Below are 24135 nucleotides of genomic sequence, written 5' to 3'. Positions count from 1 at the left end.
TTAGAAAATAGAAGAAAAAAAACATAGAAATTCACTTAAAAAAACAGAGGTTACAGGGATATTATAGTTAGGCTCACATTTTAAATGTACAAAACCATAGAAATTCACCAGTTATAGTTAGTTACCTCAAGTAACTATAACTCGTGCCTTAAGGTAAGTATAACTCGCACCCCTGCCAACACTACCCTGTAGAAGCCCGGCCTGGTCCTCATAAAGGTTTGTCCCTTCATCTTGGTGGGATAGGCGTGGCCTTTTTAGGCTCCCTTGTTTTGCAGGGAAGCTGGGAATTATGTTGTGTCCATTTCACTCCTGCGGAAAATGTACAAACCTGACATAGGTACACATAAGTGAAATTCTTGAAAATGCACTATTCTTTCAATGTGCACATACTCTGGTTGGAGGATGACACCATTGTTCATTCTATGCAATTCTGGGGATGGGAGATGAATGTAATCATGATTTTAACACATTGCCATGAAGCATTTCAATCTATAATATGTTGACCCAGGGCCACTAAGTGCCCTATGCAGCAAGGCCTGCACATCTTTTTGTTATACACCACTTCAATAATCTTTGTTCTTTTAGATCGGAGACCATGGGTTATTTCAGACCCACTGGAGTTCTCCTAGCAAAGAGTGCATAATGTAGTGGTCCATTACGATCTTGCTGATTGTAATAGATAAAGCTCCAGTGAAGAATGTACAAAGCCATTTGGTTTAGTTTGTGGGGTTCTACAGGGATGCTTTCTTGTGCCATTTCTCTTTTTCTTATATGTGAATGAGTTTGAAAGGACTCTAGTCTTCAAATGTTTTGATATGTCTGTTGTTAAGATCAGTCCTGTCCACATGCTATTATATGCAGATGATACTGTTCTATTGTTCAGCATACCTAATAACCTTTAAATTCTGTTGGACACGTTCAGTTACTTTATGCGGACGCTGAACCTTGACACCACTTTAAACTGAAATTATATCATGGTCTGCAGCCCCAGAAGCTTAAAATACTGATGTTTGACGCTTCGGTGCAAACTTACTGGTAGAACTAACATATGGTTCTGGTGTGTGGAGCGATAAAAAGACTGCTACTCTCCAAGCAAATGAAAGCAGACTTTGCAGGCAGCAGCTTGATCTCCTGTCAAGGAGTTCCACGCAAGGAGCTGGGCCTGGGCCGCGTGGGAGATCTAATCAGTCTAGCTCCTCTGCAGCTGCGGTGTACAGTATGGGTAAATCTTAACACCACTCTAAATCAAGACATCATAGAGGACTTTTTAGGATGTGATCAGGGCCTACAGATCCCATGGTCCCGATGTGTTGGCAATATGTAAAAAACCCTTAACAGACCTACCCTTTTCCCTTATCCACAAGACATGGCCAACCCTAATAGAGCTTGGCTGAGAATGTCTTTTTTAGATCGCCAGGAGCCCAAAGGGATGTGTTAGAGTTAAGCAGACCTCAAGTCAGGGAAAGTGTTTTGATTCAGAGCACGAGCGGCCTGCAGCCTATCTCGAGTGGGTGTGGAATACATGGGACTTTATTTAGCAAAAGATCACATTTATGTCTTCCCCTGGTTCAATATGACCCCAGTTCCATCCTTGTTTGCCCCTGCGATGAGATGCCCTCACAGAGTCTGCTTCACTTTATGTCTTCCTGTAAATTTTATTCTCAATTTACTAGGAAATGTTTAATTTCAATGCTATGGGGAAGGGAAAGCAGAAAATGTGTCTTGCATTGATGTTTTTATTATTACCTATTTCTCCGGAGCTCTGTTTTGGAGTTACCTCTTTTATAAAACTTGTTGTACTTTCTAGAAAATCATTGCTTTTTAAAATCTGGGTGGAAAGTCAGTGTTAATGACCATGAGCCATTGTTAGTGGGGTTTTTTTGTACGATGAAATCGGGATCTATTATTGTTATCTTGGTTTATTTTAGCAGTTTTGCTACTGCCTTCTATAAACTGGCATATGCATTAAGTATTTTTAGGTTTTTATCAATGTGTACTTTTAAGATTATGTTAATAATGTATTTATGGTATTCATTCATGCATTCCTTGTTGTTTTCCCTGTGGCAGATGTACCAATTGTGCTGGGGATGTCTGAATGTGTGGAAGGATATTGGAAGGAGGCATTGGTAGAGGAACTAGGGGCCAGATGTAGCAAATGGTTTTACACATTGTGTGTCTATGGGAAAATGTGTTCGTACATATGGCCCTAGATGCTGAAGAAACATTACCAGCGCATTCCCTTTTCCCATCTGTTTACAAATAAGATTACATGTTCTTTCTAGCTTCGTGAGGAAGGAGTTGCTAATGCTTTGCAGCTGTAGTGAACACATGCTAGTTTGGTTGTCGAGGATTCATTTAAGACGCTTGTGAGACCTGTTGAGGCTTTTGGTTTATTTTTTCCAGAACTGCAGAGTGCATGTGCTGTTGATCTATTGAGCACTGTGTCATCGGTAGTGGCTTTGCCTTCTATGTTCCCTTGCTATGAGCTTGCAGGTGTTTAATATATCAATTCACATTTCTTTTTGGGGGGTAAAGAAGGTTTGTTCTTATATGTTCCTAAATGATTTCTTCACTGTAGGCACCGATTTACTTTGGAAAGCCAGCACACAACCAGAAGTGATTTGCTTACACCTGTATATTTTGAGCAATGTCTTAACTGGGAAGCATCACTCTCACAATCACCATCAAAGATCATGAACTATCAAAAAATGTGATTCTTTCCATTTTCTAAGTAAATCTATAAACGTTTTCTTCTTTTTCTACTGCAAAGTCCTTCAAAAAAAATATTTTACAACTAAAAAATAGCCCATAATGAAGTACGCATCCATTCATTCGAGCTTGTATAATAAGCAAAAGTACGTATTAGAAACATACCCATGACACATTGAGGGAACTCCCCAAGAAAGTCAAAAGTCATACTGCCAAAAGAAAGTGCAGTCCCCAAAGTTGAGTTGGAAGAGCATATCACTGGTCACACAGATTATGGTAAGTGTACAAATAATTGCTTTTTAATTCTACCAGCATCTCTGAGGTAAACAGATTCTTCCATTTTAGCAGCACTGTTGACATCATTTACATAAGTATGTGGATTGTTGTCTACCCGTATTCTGGCTCTCTTAATTATTATAAACATTAACATGTGAGAAGTGTTGTTGAAGTCTCAAAGGTGGACAAGGCAGACATATGTTTATCTGAACATCTGACTTTTTTCTCATCTTTCTCACTTGACTTATTTAATAAACACTGTCTTCCAGACATCCCAAAGCTGTTGCCGGGAAGCAAGCATAGGCGGCAAATCTGCTTCCTGTGAACAATGTTTCCGGCAGCAAGTTTTGATTGATGTACACACATTGAATCATCCAGCTGCATAACAAAACCTTCGTGTCCTCGTGCTGTCTCATAGGCCACAATAGGCCCCGTCTGTTCTCATTGTTGCTGTTAGTGGTGATTGTAGTAGCTACCTCATGCTTGGGATCTAGCACTGACAAAATAGCATTCTCTTCTTCAGCAATGTCCAGCTAAGAGGATATCAACTCTATGTCCGCAAGGTAAGTAGGTCGCTGGGTATGCCAACATTTCACTTTTCTTTATTCTTTCCTCCTTCAGCTTTGACTAAATTACTTTTTTTACTAAGTTGGTCATGTAGATTTTGGTGGAGAAGATTCACCCACCACATTTAGACATGGGTGGATTGCTAGGATTTCCATAGCAGAGCATTATCTAGCAGTGCCGTAAGCAACCCTTGATCTAAAGCATTTCCACCACACCAGTTCACAGTGATGGTGGCCTGCCCTAGTTAGATTTTCCCTAGATTTTTCTTTCATGGGATTGTCATGCTCTGGGGGTTTCATTCTTCAGCCCAAAAATAAAAGTCTAGAGGGCAGCAACAATATAGCAGTCTGCTCTGTATTCAGCATTCCCAGAAATTAATCCACCACAATGGGGAGTGTACATTAGGTACATAAATCCTTGCCAAGCAGATTCTGATTTCTCAGTCAAGTAGGTGATTCCCTGCTGGAGATGGAGGCCTGGTTCTGTGTGGAACTGGTGAACTGTTAGGCTGCCGCCAAACTCAAAACGGCCCTGTGTCAACTGGCTCCTTACTGTCCCTCTACCTAGTCTTACTTCTCCTTCCCAGCTTTTCATGAGTGCCTAAACAGAATTCAGACTTGGACATTTTTTGTTAAATAGTGTGCATGGAATAAAATGATACTTCTTAATCTACATCTTTATGGAAATTAAATAATAATAATAATAAATTGAATATTTAATCAGTTTTAAAAAATGTAACAAACACTTCTGGACAAATGTATGCAAATTATAATATATTCGACATCTATTTTAAACATACAGTTATTTAATTTATTATTATTTGGATTACAATACTTTATATCACATCATATAAAGCATAGCATTATATGTATGGCACCAATAACAATTTACATTTCACCCTAGTAATCCACCTTTGAGTTCCGAAGTAAGGTGTTACTAGTCCAAAAGTGCTTCAACGTCTTGTCATAGGTAGTAGGCGCTATATAAATACAATTACAATCTATCTGTAACTAACCAATTGGAAATGGCGCATAGCACCAAAGTGGAGACATATGCCTTGATGTAGGAGTAGATCCACACATAAGCAGATCTACACCCTCAAACTTACCTTTGTGAATAGGGCCCTACATTTGTCTGAAATGGAATTGCAATCTCAAAGGAATGCTTTTAAGTGGAAGTTTGGTGCTGTATTTAGGGCCAGCTTTAGGGCGGTGCAACCGCTACAGCCACACCTGGCATTGACTTTGGTAAAGGACGCTGTATTTAAAAATAACTTTTGGTTTAAAATCATGTGAACTTCATTGTGCATCCAGCAGTTTTCAGGCAACAATAAAAATGTCAAGATAACGCCTAATGTTCCGACTGGCTGAAATCCGGAATTTTGTCAAGTGGCAGTTTTGACTCATCATAAAGTTAAATGGAGGGTTAATGTGCATGCTGCAAAGAACATGTCCTATGCAGATCACAGAACTGAGGGTGAGCAAATTATGAGTAGCGCTATAAAAAATGACATTTATGTCGGAGAAAGGCTATGGAAAGCGTAGGTGCACTACTGGAGAGTTGTAGTGAGGAAATTCATGTGAAAGGAGGTCATGGGGAAGTGCCAAAAAAGACTGGCGCTAAAGCCGGCCCTGGCAGTATTTGTTATGTATGCCCACCAGGCTGCCTGCATCTGTTGTAGTCTGTCTCTTAGAAAGTGTTGCGTCCTTGGGTGAAGCTGACCATGCCAAACTTGTTTTTGTCTGTGCCGCGTGCCCTTTTTCAACAAATCCATGGTTCTTAAGGGTTCAGTTACATTTATGTGTACCCCTTTGTCTTCTACTGGTCTTCCTCATTATTTTCTCAAGGGGTATTCTGATAGATGACGATTTTGTTCATTGTTCAGCTGCAATGTTTGTTTCGGATTTTCCATCCCTCGTTCTTATACAATCCAGTTTTTTGTGGGTGAGCGTTTCTTTGGTGATGTCAAGCCCTAGCCCATGATTTCCCACTGGTCCAGCATGAATATCATTGTTCCCTAGGGTCACTCTGTATGCTTCCACATGATGCACATGATTGAATCGCAAAATTATTTTTGTGATGTTTAAATATTTTGGGAGGTGTTGTTTCCTGGGGTTCCTTTTGGGAAATAATATTTTTACCCACCCTTCGTTCTTTGTGCCTTAAGTTTCACACTAACCAAGCTACTCGGAAGACAGTCACCTTCTATTTTAAATTCGCCCCAGTGAAAACTAATATTTTGTCCTGAGTCTAGAGAAATTTATTTTAAGACTGCTTTAAAAAAGATATTTTGTGAAGCTGAAATCCAGGTTAAGGATACAGATTCGTATAAACAACAGCCTTAAACCACAGTATTCTTAGCTCTGTGTTTGCAAATATTTAGCTTGACAGATTGCCTTGGTATTGCAGGTACTGATGTCCCAGGCTGGGCATAACCGAAAGTGAGTGTCACATTCACTCACTATAACCCTGGCAACAAATGTAACACGTAATTCCTATTGTCCCTGCAACCTTACACGGTTGAAACTACTGTGAGCTCACTGAATCGCTCGTGAGACTTGTTGTGTTTAGTAAAGGGCTTGGAGCCCGCCTGTTGCTCACCATTTGTTGGTTTGCGTGGCACTCTTCTTACAGCCTCATAATTTGTCAACGCACGCATGGCATCATTTCCATTCCTTTGTGTGGAGCAGGGATCAAGCACTAATTGACTCAACCTAATTACTGCCTTCCGCTGCTCCTGACGTAATAGAGGTACTATTTTGTTCTTTTTAGCTTCTTGTGCCCTGCAAACAGAAGGCTTGTGACTGGCAAAATCGTGCCTAGCAGGACATACAAAATTGCTAAGTTTTATTTTTTTAAAGCTAGTTTTCTTTTATTTTGCCAAGTCCTCTTTTCTCACTTTCTACTCATGTTTTCTTTTGTTTTTGCTCGTGAGCTCTGTTCTCAAAAGATGACAATTAACTTGCTTGAATTTCCGCAATGCTGCAGTGTTTCTTTATTATGTGTAATCTCTGAAATGATGCTTTAACACATAATCATGCAGTACACCTCAATCAAATCAGCCCCACTACTATCCACCCCAATCCAACTCACTTTACCCCACATCAATCCACCCCACCCTAGCTCAGTCCACTCCAACCCACCCAATTTCAGTCCTCCCAACCCACCCCACTTACATCCTCCCAACCCACCCCAATCTAATATGCCCCAATCCAGTTTGCTCCCTCTAATAAAAAACAATCTGCATCACTCCATAGCAATCTGCCCCACTCCAGTCAAAATAATATGTCCCACTCCAATCCAAAACAATCTGCCCCACTCCAATCTGCCTCACTGCAATCCAAAACAATCTGCCCCACTCTAATCCGCCCCATTCCCATCTGCTCCACTTCAGTTCAAAATAATCTCTCCCTGTCACGGTGTCCTTTCCTCGGGATCTGCACGTCGCTGAACAAAAGGCCCACCTTTCGGTGTCACCAACTCAGAAAGCTATTATAGCACAGAGTTATGATGAAGCCAGTCGGGGGAAGGGAATTAGGGTAGGGAACAGCAGGGAGAGAGATCTGAAAAGTAAAGGTTAGAACAGATATGCATTTACTCACTCATAGAAATGTAACTCATCAATAGACTCTTGACTAAATACGTCTCCGAGATATCAGATGGAGACCTCTTTTGAAATGAGGGCAAAGCCCCTTGTTTGATACACGGAACAAGAGTAAACTACAACCTCAGAATCAAGAGATGACAAGAACTTTGAACTATGATTATACACAGAATATCGATCCTGTAACATCTATGTATTCACAGCATAAACCTTTGACCATGACTAAATATGCTTTTCACATCTTAAGCTTTTCAAAGAACAATGAAAACTATGATTTGTTTATCTCCAGAAATACTTTCACATTCACAACAATAAATGTCAAAAAGGTTTACTCATTGACATTGAAGCGCTTTGCTAAATAATACCAGGAAGCGCTTTTACTCAAGTAGCCTGAATCACTTAGATTGTTGTACCAAGAACCTTTTACTCCTGTGAATTGAAGCGCTTTGATTGTCGTGCCAAGAGCTCTTTAAACCTGAAGACTGAAGCGCTTGAATTGCTGTGCTGAGGGCGCTTTACATCTGTGAACTGAAACGCTTTGAATTGTTGTGCCAAGATTGCTTTACATCTGTGAACTGAAGCGCCTCAATTGTCATTCCAAGAGTGCTTTACATCTGTGAACTGAAGCGCTTTGAATTGTTGTGCAAAAGAGCGCTTTACATCTGTGAACGGAAACACTTTGAATTGCTGTGCGCAAAAGCGTTTTACATCTGTGAACTGAAACGCTTTGAATTGCTTGTGCAAAAGAGCGCTTTACATCTGTGAACGGAAACGCTTTGAATTGCAGTGTACAAAAGCGCTTTACATCTGTGAACTGAAATGCTTTAAATTGCTTGTGCAAAAGAGCACTTTACATCTGTGAACGGAAACGCTTTGAATTGCTGTGCACAAAAGTGCTTTACGTCTGTGAACTGAAATGCTTCGAATTGCTTGTGCAAAAGAGCACTTTACATCCGTGAACGGAAACGCTTTGAATTGCTGTGCACAAAAGCGCTTTACATCTGTGAACTGAAACGCTTTGAATTGCTTGTGCAAAAGAGCGCTTTACATCTGTGAACGGAAACGCTTTGAATTGCTGTGCTCTGAAATGCTTTTGATCGTTGAGCCAAGGCCGCTGTACTCTAGAAACTGGAAAACGCTTTGCTCGTTATGCTAAGGGGCGCTTTACCTTTTGGAAGCAATGACTTCCTCCAAACTTGGATTCAGCAAGGCCTTACCGCTACGAGTAAGAACTACTTGTTTTTGAATGCACCATGGAAACAAGGATTCTTTGGTTAGACGACACTTTGCCATTCAGGAACTCTGTTCTTCTCCAGAGAAACCCCCACGAGGTCTGGCTGCATCGAAGTCTTCAAAATAGTGAGCAACGTGCTTGGGTGTGGCTGGGCTTTATAGGCCTGCCACAATCCAAGATGGCTGCTACCTCTAAAAACATGGGAATTGTCATCCCTTCATAGAATAGCACTGATAAGTGCATTTTGTCCACCAATGTCCAGCTCATAGACCTGCAGCTCTATGAGCTTTGCCACAGGGCAGACGACGCTGATGGTCACCTTTGGAACAAGAGGGGATGACAAGTGGTGCGCATAAAGCGCCGCAGAGTCGCGCAGCAGAGTTTCGGGTGAGACCTGGACGGTGCCTGGCATTAGTCCTGACACTCCCACTCTAATCCACCCCACTCCAATCTGCCCCACTCCAATCAAAAACAGTCCACCCCACTCCAATCTGCCTCACTCTAATTCAAAGCAATATGACCCACTCCAATCCAATCCACCTCATCCCATTTCAATCCACTTCACTCCATCCCATTTCTCCCCACTCCAATCTACCCCACTCCCATCCAATCAACACACCAGCCCAATTCACCCTACTCCAATCCACCCTAATACAATCTGCCCACTCCATTCCAAAACTATGGGGGTCATTCCAAGTTTGGCGGGCGGCAGTTGCCGCCCGCCAAACTTCCCCCGTCGAAAGACCGCTCCGCGGTCAGAAGACCGGGGGGGCCATTTCGACTTTCCCGCTGGGCCGGCGGGCGACCACCAAAGGAGCGCCCGCCGGCCCAGCGGGAAAGGCCCTGCAACATTGAAGCCGGCTCCGAATGGAGCCGGCGGTGTTGCAGGGGTGCGACGGGTGCAGTTGCACCCGTCGCGATTTTCACTGTCTGCAATGCAGACAGTGCAAATCATGCTGGGGCCCTGTTAGGGGGGCCCCTGCACTGCCCATGCCAGTGGCATGGGCAGTGCAGGGGCCCCCAGGGGCCCCACGACACCCGTTCCCGCCATCCTGTTTCTGGCGGTGAAAACCGCCAGAAACAGGCTGGCGGGAAGGGGGTCGGAATCCCCACAGCCGCGGTCGGAATACCAAAGGAAGCACCGCCAGCCTGCTGGCGTTGCTTCCGTGGTCGTCCACCCTGGCGGTCGATGACCGCCAGGGTTGGAATGACCCCCTATATGTCCCCCATCAATCAGCCCATTCCAATCTGCCCCAATCCAATCCAAAACAATCTGCCCCACTCCAATCCAAAACAGTCTGCCCACTCCAATCTGGCCTGCTCCAATCCAAAACAATGTGCCCCACTTCAATCTGCCCCTCTTCAATCCAAAACAATCTGTCCCACTCCAATTCATTTCAACCTGCCCCACTCCAATGTGTCCCACTTGAATCCAAAACAACCTGCCCCACTACAATGCCAAGCAGCCCACTCCAATCCAAAACAATCTGCCCTACACCAATCCAATCCACCTCAAATCAATCCAACCCACTCAATCCCAATTCTCCCCACTACAACCCAGTATACCCCACACCAATCCAATCCACCCCACTCCACACCAATACAATCCATCCCAATCAAGCCCAATCCAAACTACCCCACTCCAATCCAATACATCTCACCCTCAACCACCACACCCCAGTCCACTTCAGACCTCCCCATCCCACTCCTGTCCCATCCACCCCACTCCAGTCCGATCCATCCTACTTCAATCCAACCGACCCAAGCCCACTCCAGTCCAACCCACCCCTCTCCAATCATCCCACCCACTTCAATCATCCCACCCCAGTTCAATCCAACCCACCCTGCTCCTGTCCAACCCACCCCACTCCAATCCAAACCACCCCACTCCAATACAATCCACTTTAATCCACCCCACTCAGTCCATTCTAGTCCACATTAATCCACCCTACTCCAGTCGAATTCACCCAACTCCAAACCACCTTAATCTACCCCACTTCAATCCAGTACACCACTCTCCAATCAATCCACCCAACTCCAATCCAATCCACCCAACTCCAATCCAATCCACCACAATACACTCCAGTCCAATCCACCCCAACCCAATCGAATCCACCCCACCCACCCCAATCCAGTCCACCTCACCCCACCCCTATCCAATCCACCCTATCCCAATCCACCACACTCAATCCAATCCACCCCACCACACCCTAATCCACCCCACTCAGTCCAAGCCATCTCACTCCACTTCTCTCCACTCTGACACACCCTCCCTCTAGACAACTCCACCCCATGCCAATCTAATCTACCTCACCTCAGTGGAATCCACTCCAGTCCAATCCATCGCAGTCCACCCCAATATAATCCAATCCACCCCACCCCAATACAGTCCACCTCCTCCAGTCCACTCCACCCCAATCCATATCACCCCAGTTCAATCCACTCCACCCCACTGCAATCCACCCCACTTCAATCCACCTCACTCCACTCCAATCCTCCACACTCTACACCAATCCAGCCCACCCCATCCAAGTTCAGACCACTGCACTCCAATTCAATCCATCCACAGCTAGACCACTCCAAATCACCCCACAGAACACAATCCACTCCAATCCACCCCTCTACAATCCACCCCAGCCCAATCCAATCCACCCCACCCTGTGCCAGTTCAGGCCAATCCAATCCATCCACCCCACTACACCCCAATCCACCCCACCAACATGCAATCCACCCTACTTCAATTCACTCCAATACACCCAAGTTCAATACACCCCAATCCAAACCAACACACCCCACTGCAACCCAATCTACCCCACCCCAATCTGATCCACCTCACCCCACTCCAATCCACCACACCCCTATCACTCCAATCCAAACCAACCAATCCACCCAAATCAATCCACCTACCCCATTTCAATCCAACCCACTTCAATTCAATCCACCCCACTCCACTCAAGCCACCCCAATCCAATCCATCCCACTACCTCAATCCACTATAACACACTTCACCTTGTTCTACCCCACTTCACTCTACAACACTCTCTGCCACTGACTCCTACTCCCCTCTACTCAACTCTACGACACTCTAAATCTGCTACTCCACTCTACAACACACTGACAAATCCACTCTACAACACTCTACTGCTCAACTCCGCTCTTGTACTCCTCATGAGTAACCTTTAGTCATGCTGAACAGGAGTCACACTGGTGCACAATATGGCAAAACAAAGCCAATAGGTTTTGTGTAGGCGTGACCTATTAGCTTTGCCAATGCTTGTTATGGTTTGCCTTTTAGAGGGTTTTGAGGTTATAGAGTGAAGGCTTAATTAGTTCTGGAATGTGTAGGTTTTGCAAGGCAGATGCAGTTAACATTTGTTTAATTAGTGTTTTCTCTTTTAAAAAAAGATAAGACTTTCACTATTAGAAGCATAACTCAGCAATATGGATTTCTGAACAATTAATTCATTTTCGACTCCAATGCAGAGATATTGAACTGCTCTTGCTAGTTATGAATCAATCTGATTGTAGGTATCTAACGGGAAAGAGAAGGGATAGCTAAGCGTGGTGTGAGGTTTGACCAGCCTAGCCTACGGATATACATGGGTACGGTTCGCGATACAGCTCTGGGATTTCTACACGTGGTGTGAGATTTGCCCAGCCTAGGGTGCGGATACACATGGGTACGTTCATGATACAGCTCTAGGATATCTACATGTGGCTTGAGATTTGCCCAGCCTAGGGTACAGTTATTAGTCAAAATTCCTCAGAAAAAGTGGTTAAATGCTAATCATTGCACATCTGGCAAAAGGAAGTCCGGAAACATAGTATCAAAAATACAAGCATATGTTGGGTGCCAACCTGGTGCAGAAACCCAACCACCGCGGGTTTCGAAAATACACAGACACATAGGTGGTAGCAGAAAACCGACTACGTTGAGTGCTGTATGGAACAATATGTAGAATCTAAAAAGAGCAACCAGGGCACTCCATGGTCAATTGGTTTGTAACGGATATTTTAATCCTTAGCGTTGCAGTGTATAAACAGAAATACAGAGATGTTACAAGTCCATGTAAGCAATTGAATATACGTGAGATCGATGATAGCCAACACGTGTTTCGTCCTCACGGACTTCTTCAAGGCTGTAAACAAAGACAGAATGGAACTCTTTTACAGAGAGAATGCTACACTACCAGCCGGTAGGTACATATTCAAAGTGTTCAATTATGCATCTTTTAACAAGCAACGTAGGCCAGAGAAGAGATACCCATAATGTTCCAAGGTATGGTCCAGAATAGAAACACTATATAGGACGTGCCCAAGTGCACAAGAGGAAGGTGGGTGAGAAACGATCGTCCACAGTATTATGTGGGAGAGTAACTAGCCACCACGAGTGAGTAAATTGTGATACAATGTGTGCTGGTGTATATAAAGCAAGGATTGCAATAAGTGCCTATAAGTGTGCATATACCATAAAAAATGTGAGAAACGAAAATACCCGTGGAGATCTTATAATACCTTAACGGTTCAATAAATTCAGGTAATACAGCGTTCCAGTATGTAGTGAAAGTAGAAAGCCATATCTATGAAGGGAATGCAGAAAAACAGAAACGCACTTATAATACGAATGATTGGTCTATTAGTGCTGAACTGGTGCTGCAGTGAAAAAGACGGAAGTGGAACCTACCCGGAAAAATTTGATTTACATGTCCGGATAGGGGAGGGTCCCTCGTGATATCCGGGACCGTTAGTCCTCTCCAGGGCATAAGACTACCCCATAGGGTGTATCCGTAGTTTGGGATACACACTCCGTCTGTGGTCTCAGTAGACCCTGTCTGCGAAATAGAGCAGAGATATAGGAAAAGAAATGTAACGAAATGTGAGACGCTACTGTGAAACATATTACAGTTAACCATGGGTAATAACTAAAGTCAAAGGGATGTGGTCATACCATAGATTAGGTCGTGTATGCCAAATACAATGAGGAAAAACTAGATACCAGATTAAACTATCGCGGGACCAAATGTTGGTGGACACCGAAGAAAGATGTCGATGCTATCGTTACGAGTATGTTCCAGCGTTAGGAAACCCGGTGTTAAGGGGTTCAATAAGGAGTAACCAAGAGAAATTTGTATAAGCCTGGTCCAACGCTTAGAGTTACAGATAAAGTTTAATTAAGAGAAAGACTGGTGGCGGCTTAAATCTGATGAAACATAAAAAGGGAAAAGTCGTTTGTGTTGTAGTAATTAGCCTATGTATAAGAGCACATTAATAGCTAATAGCGCACGAGTGGGACACAATTAACAAATAACGAGCGCTCTCACTGGTAGCGCTTCCCGCTAATCCTCCACGCGTTCAGAAAAGCAAAGACTCTAGGATGGTAGACTTCGTATGCCCTTACCAGTGATTCCCCAGGATCCGGGAGTCGGAGACGCCTCGGTATGTGTGCCGAGTGCAGCGTATGATAACGCTGTCAGGTACGTTGGGCCAACTCAGGCTGAGAGCTGCAGATGTATAAATGCGCGCAGTGTAGAAAACAAAGAAAGACTAAGGTTTCGATAGAAAAAAAGCATGTGTTGAGATATAGTCCGCAATATGAGGTGCTCCACGGGCGCCATGTTGAGTGTATTAGTGTGAGTGTACGGCATGCAAAATAATCCCCGTTACTTATGTTAGAAATAGCCGATTACCCAAGGGAAGTGCTCGGATAAGTTATAGTGCGTGATATAGGGAGAGCCCAATTATCAGAGTTGTAGTATGAACAGTAGTCGAGGGAAGTTCTTTTAAAGAAAGTGGGACAGGTTTTCAAGTGCAAGCACAGCATACGTATTAAACACAAAATACAGGTGAGCGAAAATATACAGAACACAAATGGTTTCTTTAGTGTGCAGTTATCTAATGGTAATACATATACATTTACGTTATACTAAAACAAACGATTTAGATCAACAGACATGGAATTTCAGAGTTTGCCACACAGGGCATTGTGTACAGGCACATAAGGAATTCGTTGTCATTGTTGCAAAGATGATAATAATGGAGCTGAAAGAAAGGTTGAATGTATACATACATAGATGTGGGGGTAGAATACCGATGGGCAGCTGCTCACTAGTGTAAGAATAGGTGGAAATGCTTAACAGTTTGTCGTCCAGTACTCAATAACAGGGGGCTATGCGAGGAAGGGATGTCGCACAATGTCATGTATTCAGTCAGCAAGAAACACGACAAAAACAAAGTACATGGATGCTGCGGAAGGGGGCAAGGCCTGTTTAAATCGATTACAGAAAAACATGTAGGCCTTTGTGTGCATTAAGGCCTTGTTCAACCGCTCGCAGTTTAATGATCCATCTACTTTCAAGGCGTCTGAGAGCCAATGTGCGGTTGCCTCCTCAAGGCATTCTGTTGATTATAAGATCTCCACGGGTATTTTTGTTTCTCACATTTTTTATGGTATATGCACACTTATAGGCACTTATTGCAATCCTTGCTTTATATACACCAGCACACATTGTATCACAATTTACTCACTCGTGGTGGCTAGTTACTCTCCCACATAATACGGTGGACGATCGTTTCTCACCCACCTTCCTCTTGTGCACTTGGGCACGTCCTATATAGGGTACAGTTATGCATGGGTACGGTTCGCAATACAGCTCTGGGATATCTACATGTGGCGTGAGATTAGCCTACCCTACGCTACGGATATGCATAGGAACGGTTCACGATACAGCTCTGGGATATCCACGCATGGCGTGAGATTTGCCCAGCCAAGGGTACAGATACACATGGGCACGGTTCACGATACAGCTCTGGTTGTTCTGCTTATCACCCGGAAGACTCCCTTAAATTCACAGAGTATTGTTATTTGGTTTCGAATGTGAGATATTGGACCGTGTAACTGAAGAGGCTAGGTGTGCAGGTGTTATTTAAGCAGACCTGACACAAAATGGATACATTTTGGAAGAAGAGGTCATGTCAGGGCACTTATGTTAGGTTAAATAACTGTGGAAATGGGCCTAATGACATCAATGGACTGCCAACAAGAACATTAAAACACAAAGCACTCCAGTGGAATGCAGACGAACAATACCTTACTAACAGCCAATGAGAGATAATGGGAAATGTAAATATCAATCGTTTCTTGAGGAAAGGCACAATGATGATTGGTAATAAATGGTCTACCAAATTTCAGGACTTTATAAATATTCATCAAATTCGATAAAATTAACCAAGCTGACATGTGCCATTGTTGGTAGCTATTTTGGATTTTATATTTTATATTTGCACGTAATATCTCATTTGCGATTTCCAAACCATTGGCTCGGCAAGACAATACAAAATGCACCAAGGCTAGGTTGTGTGGGTGAAAAGTAGTAAGTCATCCTTTGCAAAGCTGTTTGCACAGATTTTCACATTTGCAAACCTTTGCTGTGGATTAATCACTGCTGCATAGTTAGACTGCAGAAAAAAACGTAATTGTTTCTCTTCTCACCAGAGATGGGAGTCTACACAAAGCTTCAGCATCACATATACTAAAGCTTCAGTATCACGCATACAGTTTCACGCATACCAGGTGAAACTTGGTGATTTTCTATCAGACACGGTGTCCAACTAATGCTGTTCCCAGAGTGATCTTTAGTGTAAATATGTTGACTTTAGTCAGGATTACCTCAGGCATGGGATTCACTACCCGGGATACAACTCAACCACTCATGAACCCCAGAAAAGATAGTGTACCCACTCTCCAGCTGCTTGGACCTCAGAGAACAGATTGGCACTTAATAGGTCCAAGACTAGGATTACACTGTTGGTTTTAAAAATACCCCTACGCTTGTCCCTTTAGTCCCTTAAGCGGGTCACAAACCAAACATTAGTGTGCATGTTAGAGGTCAATGAAATGTTCATAGGTGACCAAAGTAATGTGAGAGTGAACCAAGCAGACTCCTAGATGACAATATCTAGAAACATCTTTGCACACCTGAAGCAGGTCAGAATGCTCTCTTTCACATATGTACAATGTCATGTTTGGCTGGTTTGTTACAATTGCACATATACTGGTGTGCCACAGAAGGTGGCAAGAAAGCTGAAAGAACTGGCTGCACATCATGCTTTGAGTCTCAAAATAAGTTTTTTGTGTTCTTAGTTTTCCCATAACATGCTGTGCATAGAGGTGGTGCACCATTCAATGCTTTGCATTTCATATACCCTACAGGCTCTCTGAGTGTGATCCTTTCAGCCCCCCCTCCATTTAACTTATACCTGACTAGTGTCTCACTTCATTATCGCCTCATTAAATCCTTTCCCCCTCCGCCGATATCTAAATCAGGCCCTAAGTCTGGACCTCCCTATGTCTCTGATTAAGTAAAAAAATATATTGTATGGTTTTATGGTAATGTTAGAAATGGAAAAATCACTCTGGGAGCCTGCATATTGAGGGCAGGGTGGTCAACGGAAGAAAGGGGTGGAGTGTGGAATGGTGGAGTCAAGAGTGGTGGTCTCATAAAAAGAAGTGTCACCAACCGTCAGCCTATGGTCTGTCAGTACATATGCATTATTTGTATAAGCTCTGCCCAGAGGCCCGGGTGTAGGGGGTGCTGTGTTTGGAAATAATGTATGGGTTTAGAAGCATCAGCTGCAGAGTTCCTTGTGTGTGGAACTGTTTTCAGGCAACAGTAAAAATGTCAAGATAACTCTGGTGATTGATGTTCCTGCTGGACAGAGAGCAGACTTTGTCAAGCTGCAGTTTTGACTCATCAGAAAGTAGCGTAGAGGGTTAATATGCCTGCTGCAAAGCACTTGGTTTATGTGGATAGCTCAGTGGGATACTGCTTTTGTCATGGAGATTCTTTTGCTACATGCAGTTCATATGTTACAGTCCTAAGTTAGCCCAGTGACATATAAACTGTAATTAAAGAGCTGAGTGCAAACTGCAAGGCATAGGGCTGTAACCTTATGTTTTAACTAGTCGTTCATTTTCCTACTGTTGCTACGAAGGGTTAGTTGGGATAGAAATCTACTCAGCTGAGTAAAGCCAACCCCAACCACTGTGGTACATTTTAAATCCAGAGTTTGTGCTTCTCCACACCAAACACTCTTAAAAAATACTGCCTACTAGTATGGATAACATGTGATTCCTATACCTTGTAATCCTCAGTGTCTTAAGTAACATTTCCTGTAAACTGATTTACACATGTATGATTCATTGTCTCTGTATAATATATGTGTGTAATATAAAGTGCTCTGATACCCTACACTGGTATGAATAGCTCTATAAAATAAATCAAATAAATGAGAGAAGGGGGGCTACAGTGAGATGAGGAGCACTGTTGGAGGGTGGTAGTGAGAAGGAGATATTTGGATGGAGTCAAAAAAGATTGTCGCACCAGCGCTAAAGCCGGCACTGTCTGCACACAAAGAAATTAACAACAAGGAAACGTAGCAAGGGCCAGATTTACAAGGCCATGGTGCCACCGGAGCATCACTTTTTGAGATGCTCCAGTGGCACTGTGCAGAGCACCACATTTACCCTTTTTTGGCTTAACACCACCTTGTAAATATGGGCCCCTCTGACGCAGTCTTCTGCGGCTAAGGAGCGTGCAATGGGTGTTGCTGTGTGCGTTACTCCACAACATCCAATGCTTTTGAAGCTGCCCCTGATTTACAAGTCTGAACTCTGTGGCAGCGCCAAAAACTAACGCCACCCCAAGGGTGGCGTTAGCATGGCACAACGAGGAGAAATACTTTTATTCCTCCTAGTTTTTGCTTTTTCCATGTGTGCTGCATTTTGCAGCACACATAGAAAGAGCAAAAGGCCATGAATGATTGTTATTGTGTAGGAAGGGACACCTTCCTGCACATAAACAATCATTCAAAAATGACAATTTGGTACTTCTATGTGTTCTGCATTCTGCAGCACACATAGAAGTGCCAAATTGCCATTGTATATTGTTTATGTGCAAGAAGAGACACCTTTCTGCACATAAACAATCATGGGCAAATTTATGATGCCCCTAACGCCACCTTGCACCACATTTGTTTCCTTTGTGTGACGCACATATGGTGTTAAGGTGGCATTTCCCACAGGCCATATTTACAACGTGGCCCAATGCCAGCATTGCGCCACTTTGTAAACCCTTGCGTCACATTATGCCTGCGCCAGGCATAATGTATGGAAGGGGGCATTCCCACATAGGGAGTCCCAGAAAAATGGTGCAGTAAAATTTACTAGCTTTCACTGCGCCATTTTTTGTGTCATTATTAACGCAGTGTTAAGATGATGCTTCCATTGAAAACAAATGGCCTCCCTGTGCTTTGCTGCATTAGTGCTATAATTTATGGTGCTAATCCAGCTAAACTCCACATTAGCGTCATAAATTATGACACTAATGTGGACACTACTGCCATGGTGTGCCGTATTGTAAATATTGCGCACACATGTTGTCATTAGGGGGCTGCAATGGGGCACTAGAAATATAACTATGCCCCTCAATCCCCTCAGCGCAGACCAACTTGCATCATAGTGCAAGGATGCCTGCTTTGGCACTGGCAGCTAAATTTAGCACCAGCACAGGAGGAAACACAGGGGTGCGCCTTATTTTTTGTAAATATGGCGCATCCCTGTTTCTGAAGTGAGGTGGCGCAGTGCTGCAAATTTTGGTTTAGCACGGCGCTGCGCCACTTTTTAGTAAATCTGGCCCTAAATCTGTTCTGGCTTACTATATTCATCATTACATGCCACATTCTGAAAGAGCTGATTAAGATAACAAACTGCAATAGATATCTCCAGTTATCCCGCTCCCTGCCAAAACTATTTTAGGCAAAGGGAATTCCTGGTTGTCCCATAAGTGAGATACAGCTGAAGTTGCGCGCCTGGCGGGGGGGATATTCTGCAGTATTTTGGGCCTAGTGAAGACTGCGGGAGGCTGCTGCCCCACGCGGCGGAGCAGGCCCTGAAAGTGCGCCGGTTGCCTCCTAGTGTCCAGTGTCAGCACACAGGACTTATAAAGGTAAATTGAGGAATGTATTGCCTTCAGCACTTATTGACGCTTTCATGTTTATTTTGCGTAATTACGCGAATACACCATCAAACTTAATATATCGGGTAATATGTTTGTTAACTTGTTTCAGAGATGTGTGTGTGTGTGTGTATGTGTGCGCGCGCGCTTGGGTGTGTGTGAGAGAGAGAACGCTGGTTACAAGTTGGACCGTTAAATAGATTGCGGGGTTAATATTGCCTGCTTTAGAGCACTGTGTGCAGCTTGCAGGTTTGTATTCTACAAAGAAAGCTCTGTGGATTCGTACAATTGTTACCGAAATGCATGTGAAACCTGCAATGTTCAAGGTTCCAGTCCTGGTTAAATGAACTTTGTGTTGTGTTCGCTGTCAGCAACTGCAGTTGGCATGTAAGGCACACGCTTGAATAGATTGTCCAACCTTTTGGCTTCTGTGAACCCCCACTTTATCAATACTAGAACCCGGAGAGCCCCCGCTGAATCACTATTGGAATCCGAGGACCCCCCACTGAGACATTACTGAAAGCGGGGGGCCTAATCTGTTAAAATGATTTAGTTTTCTCAGCAGTCACGGACCCCCTGAGGAGGCTTCGCGGACCCCCAGGGGTCCCCGGACCACAGGGTGGGAACCACTCAATTAAGCTACATGAAATGTGTACTATGGAGTGCGCGGTAATTATTTGTTATTACTAGGTGGTTCCCAAAAACAGTTACGTTTGTATTGTGTAATGAAAATAATCATTGTTAGTGTCAGTACAGGTATAAAGTTACTTACCTTACATGCGTCAAGAGTTAAAAAAATATACACCTTTCACATCTCAAGATGCCCGTTTGCCAACCTGTGAAGTGACAAGCTAGGGTGTACCTTTGTTATCCCTCATGGGCCTCTGGCTCAAGGGAGACGTTAGGCCATATCCGGCTGCGCTCCCTTTGTCTTCAGACACCTAGGGGCATATTTATACTCCATTTGCGCCGGGATTGCGTCGTTTTTTTTTACGCAATTCCGACGCAAAACTAACTCCATATTTATACTTTGGCGTTAGACGCGTCTAGCGCCAAAGTCCATGGAGTTTGCGTCATTTTTTAGCGTGGACACCTACTTTGCGTTAATGAGATGCAAGGTAGGCGTTCACGTCTAAAAAATCGACTCCGAGGCATGTGCGTCGGATTTATACTCCTGGGCAAAATTCACGCCCGGGAGTGGGCGGGTCAAGAAAAATGACGTACGGCCGCTTTTGCGCTGTTTTTTAGCGCCTGCAAAAGGCAGGTGTTAAGGGACCTGTGGGCTCTGAAGGAGCCCAGAGGTGTCCTCCCATGCCCCCAGGGACACCCCCTGTCACCCTTGCCCACCCCAGGAGGACACCCAAGGCTGGAGGGACCCATCCCAGGGACATCAAGGTAAGTTCAGGTAAGTGTTTTTTTTTCATTTTTTTTGTGGCATAGGGGGGCCTGATTTGTGCCCCCCTACATGCCACTATGCCCAATGACCATGCCCAGGGGACAGAAGTCCCCTGGGCATGGCCATTGGGCAAGGGGGCATGACTCCTGTCTTTGCTAAGACAGGAGTCATTTCTATGGGGGTTGGGAGTGAAAAAAAATGGCGCAAATCGGGTTGAGGCGAAAAAATTGCCTCAACCTGACTTGCCCCATTTCTTGACACCCAAGCCCCATATCCCCCTACGCCGGCGCTGCCTGGTGTACGTCGTTTTTTTCCACGCACACCAGGCAGCGCCGGCGGCTAACGCCGGCTAACGTCATTGATTAAATACGGCGCCCGCATGGTGCTTCAGAATGGCGTTAGCCGGCGCTAATTTTTTTGACGCAAAACTGCGTTAGCGCAGTTTTGCGTCAAAAAGTATAAATATGGGCCCTAGTCCCAGCAGCACACAGCGCGGGTAGAATAAACGACGTACTCTGCCTTAACCGAGGCATTCGGGGTGGGTGGCTGTCAGCAGGTTGCTGCTTCACAACGCCCCTCTGCGTGTGCCAGCACATGGGCCCTGCGCCAGGATACACCAGGGTGACTCGCACTGGCACAAGACTAGCTGCCTGAACCGCAATCCGGCAGGTCTCTGCTCTATGCCAGCCGGGCCCCGCACTGGTGAGGGATTCTGAGACTGCCATTCACATTCTCCTAGATAACATGCAGTCTGCATCCACCCCCTCAAGGACTTCCCACCTCTCTGTGCCACCCCACTCCGAATAACACCACAGACCGGAGATTGCCAGACCTCTCCAGCAGCCGCCGCATCCTGCCAGCGGGGATGAGTCCACACCTTGTACCACGGAATCCCAGTCCTCGTGGACACTCAACACACACAGCGCTGCCGCGCATCAGTGCCCAGCCTAGTGGTGGCATGAAATCAAACCTCTCCAGCAGCAGCTGCATCCTGCCAGGGGGGCTGAGTCCACACCTTGTACCACGGGCACCCTTTTCAGGGTGCAGAATACACGCATCTCGGCCACGTTCGGGCATCAGTGCCCAGCCTGGTGGTGGCAAGAAATCAAACCTCTCCAGCAGCAGCTGCATCCTGCCAGGGGGGCTGAGTCCACACCTTGTACCACGGAATCCCAGTCCTCGTGGACACTCAATACACACAGCGCTGCCGCGCGTCAGTGCCCAGCCTGGTGGTGGCAAGAAATCAAACCTCTCCAGCAGCTGCCGCATCCTTCCAGGGGGGCTGAGTCCACACCTTGTTCCACGGGCACCCTTTGCAGGGTGCAGAATACACACAGCTCTGCCACGTGCGGGCATCAGTGCCCAGCCTGGTGGTGGCAAGAAAGCAAGCTCAATCAGGGATTTCTCAACAACTCGGGGAGTGTGTTTTCCCTGTAGAAAGCGCGCGTTGCCGTTCTAGACTTCATTTGTGTTAGAAGAAACAGCGAGTGCATGAATTCCTCGTGTAAAAGGAACCAATATACAATCACTCAGTACTAATCCGATCTTCACATATGTGTGAATACATATGTCAAATAAAAACCAGCCTATATAAAATATGATATAAAATAAGAAATTCTTAAGATTTTGGTTTAATTAGTACCGACTTGATATATTTTTTTTCTTCTTATTAATGCTCCTTACGAAACAGGTGATTTTTCGTAGCAACGTTAGGAGTAAACAAAATTAACAAATAGTTGCTTTCTATTTACCGTACTCCACATGGCGTAAAACATACGGACGGTCTTAAATGCAGATTACTAATAATTTTAAAAGGATGACCCATAAACGTTATTAAGCTATCTAAAACAATATAATTCAATGCAGAATGGTGCACAGTTTAAAAACCTAACTATCGCAATTCGATTAGGGTCCTGATGTGTGACGAGCTGGAAACCGAGACATTCCCAATAACCTGAATTGAGAATCATGCAAAACTTTAATGTCCAGGATCTTGCGACAGGTTTATGAAAAGTTTCTCAGGGACAGAATTCTATCCTACCTAACTCGATGTCTTTGCTCCACCTACTGGGCCTCAGTAAGAACAGCATTTGGACTTCACGCAGCCTGGACCGCTCTCAGCCCTGTGGGCCTGCTTTATGTGAATGCACTGTCGAGTGGATACATTTAACTCAAAACTCTTTTCTCATGGTTGGAGCACGAGCTGCAGAGCCCAGCTCAGAAACGGAGAGAGGCAGCCACTGCTCACTGTTTCCAAGATGTGCTGCCTACAGCTCCTACACTAACTAGGAGGAGTTGCACATTAGACCGAGCAGTCGCATAAAACAGGTGCACAGCTGTGACAGACAAAGCCGCGCATATTCTTGATATGGCCCTAGATTTGTCAGTCTGTTATGATAGATAAAAACTCAGATATGGCACAGAAAAAAAGTAAACAATACAGCATAATCCGAATTGAAAAGCTTGGCTAACATTGGAGATCTTGAAATATTCCAAGAAGTGAAAACCTGCTGGGAACTTTTCACCTCATGTCAGGTTATGATTTGTTGTATTAGTGAAGTGCCACATATCTACATCCTGCTTCAAGGCACTAGTAATTTTACAATTTAAGTTAAGCAGTCTGCAGTGACCATTGTGCTTATTTCGAGGCTAGGTGCTGAATCCCTGCAAGGAGTAGGCAGCCTGCCGTGCTTCCAAAGTCAGTAAATGTAGAGGGAATACATTTGGAAAATGTTAAACAAACTTTATTACAAAGTAGCAGGAGAAAGCAACGGACACATGCAAGGTGGACAGAAGGCCTTCTTCAAAAACCAGTGAGTACAATCAGACCAGAAAGCAGTAAGTACATTGGGTAATAGTAATATTTATTGCACCTAAAATGTTTTGGGGTCACACCCCTTCATAACCACCAAAAGGAGATTATGGTATTTTCAGAAGAAATAAAATCTAACATTTCTGCAGGTGATATTGCACAGTCCCACCCTAAACCCAAGAATTAGTACCCACCCGAACAATGATATTTTATAATGTATTAGAATTTATTATGGGCCATTTTTGTATAAAATCAAGTGAACACGAATCATCATCATAATTAAAAAATCTCAGTTATAAAAAAATAAAATACATGTGAAAGCTATGTTTACCCCCAAACATTGTTCCTAAAACATCCGTGACCTATTAGTATGGTTCCCTAACTGTATTGAATCCCGCTTGGTAACAGCTTGAAATATTAGTTCCCCATAATATTTACTTATTTGATGCCCACCCTTACCTGTATACCAGTAGGCCTCAGATTAGAATTCTGCTCATCAGCATCTGTCCCCTGCAGCCGGTCAGT

At 44.2% G+C, this 24135-nt stretch overlaps 1 protein-coding gene across 5 annotated transcripts in view; it reads left to right on the top strand.

Moving 5' to 3' along the window:
• CPA6 (carboxypeptidase A6) overlaps window positions 1-24135 on the top strand; it is an 825999-nt gene that overhangs the window by 432743 nt on the left and 369121 nt on the right. The window lies entirely within an intron of this gene.

Source organism: Pleurodeles waltl, chromosome 2_2 (assembly GCF_031143425.1).
Source record: "Pleurodeles waltl isolate 20211129_DDA chromosome 2_2, aPleWal1.hap1.20221129, whole genome shotgun sequence".
NCBI classification, from domain to species: Eukaryota; Metazoa; Chordata; class Amphibia; order Caudata; family Salamandridae; genus Pleurodeles; species Pleurodeles waltl.
Note: the sequence above shows the minus strand (reverse complement) of the source record. Positions and strands in the feature narration are given on the sequence as shown.